Source organism: Callithrix jacchus, chromosome 13 (genome assembly GCF_049354715.1).
Source record: "Callithrix jacchus isolate 240 chromosome 13, calJac240_pri, whole genome shotgun sequence".
In the NCBI taxonomy this organism is placed as follows: Eukaryota; Metazoa; Chordata; class Mammalia; order Primates; family Cebidae; genus Callithrix; species Callithrix jacchus.
The window spans coordinates 114,711,232-114,712,994 of record NC_133514.1 but is presented as its reverse complement, the minus strand read 5'-3'; positions in this window follow the sequence as shown (position 1 = coordinate 114,712,994).

Here is a 1,763-nt window from a genome sequence, read left to right as displayed (position 1 = left end):
GGCGGGTGGATCACGAGGTCAAGAGATCGAGACCATCCTGGTCAACATGGTGAAACCCCGTCTCTACTACAAATACAAAAAATGAGCTGGGCATGGTGGCACGTGCCTGTAATCCCAGCTACTCAGGAGGCTGAGGCAGGAGAATTGACTGAACCCAGGAGGCGGAGATTGCGATGAGCCGAGATCGCGCCATTGCACTCCTGCCTGGGTAACAAGAGTGAAACTCCGTCTCAAAAAAAAAAAAAAAAAAAAGAATTTACGGTGTAGGGATGACAGGTATTCATCAATTAATATACCTAATGCCTAAATTTTAATTTGGGAAAGTATAGGAATGGAAACCTTGGAGAGGATATGTAAATTAGGGTCAGAGCAGGGGAAATTCAGGGAATTGTTGATCTACTGGGCATTGAAATCGCATGAAGCATGAAGTGAAAGAGAAGCTGGAATGTAGAACAGGGGAGGTCCTGAGAGAGCCAATGTCTCCTGGGTGCAAGAAAAGCAGAAAATGAGAAGAAGCTCAAAAGTTCATCACCGGCAAAGCATCTAGCCCCTTACCAATTCTATAACTTGGGAGAATCATTCAAGTTCTCTAAATCTTAGTCTTTTGATTGTTCAGTAAGATTAAAGATAAATTGATCTTCTTCTGATACCCCCAAATGCAACCTGAATGGTGAGTTTATTGGGGTGTGTTTATCATGCATTAAGGGTTTTCATTGTATTGATTTATTTTTTAACTGTGGCAAAAACACTAAACGTGAGATCTACCCTCTTATCACTGGGCTGTATCCATACAGGGTAATACTGCTTAGCAAAATACATAAGCACGGGTTTTAGATACACGTGCAACCTAGATGAATCTCATAGATTAATAGCACACTGCTGTGTTGTACTCCTGTTAAGCATACAAAACAGTGTGTTAACTGTAGATGCGATGCTATACAGCAGATCTCTAGAAATCATGTATCTTGTACAACTGACACTTCCTATCTGTTGAATAGTAAGGGGCTAATGGGGAAATCTCTCACACTGGAACCATCATCGCACACCCCAAATGAATGAATAAAGCAAACAGGACATTTATTTACTAACCAAATGAATGGATGAAGAAAATATGGCATTTATATACAATAGACTATCATTTAACTTTAAAAAATAAAGAAATCCTGACACATGCAACAGCCTGGTGTAACCCTGAGGACAATATGCTGAGTAAAATAAACTGGGCACAGGACAAACACTACAAGATCCCAATTATACAAAGTACTTTGTTTTTCTTTTTCTTTTTTTTTTTAAGATGGAGTTTCACTCTTTTTACCCAGGCTGGAGTGCAAGGGCGCGATCTCGGCTCACCGCAACCTCCGCCTCCTGGGTTCAGGCAATTCTCCTGCCTCAGCCTCCCGAGTAGCTGGGATTACAGGCACGCACCACCATGCCCAGCTAATTTTTTGTATCTTTAGTAGAGACGGGGTTTCACCATGTTGACCAGGATGGTCTTGATCTCTTGACCTCGTGATCCACCCGCCTCGGCCTCCCAAAGTGCTGGGATTACAGGCGTGAGCCACCGCACCCGGCCATCATTTTACTTTTTAAAAGTAGCATAGAGTAAAATTGACCCTTCACGTGTCCAGTTCTATCAGTATTAAAACAAGTACAAATTCTTGCAACCATCCCCAGAATGAGCATTCAGAACATCTCTACCACCCCCAAAATACTCCTTTGTGCTGTCACAATCCTAGCCCCTTGGCAACCCCTCATTTGCTCTC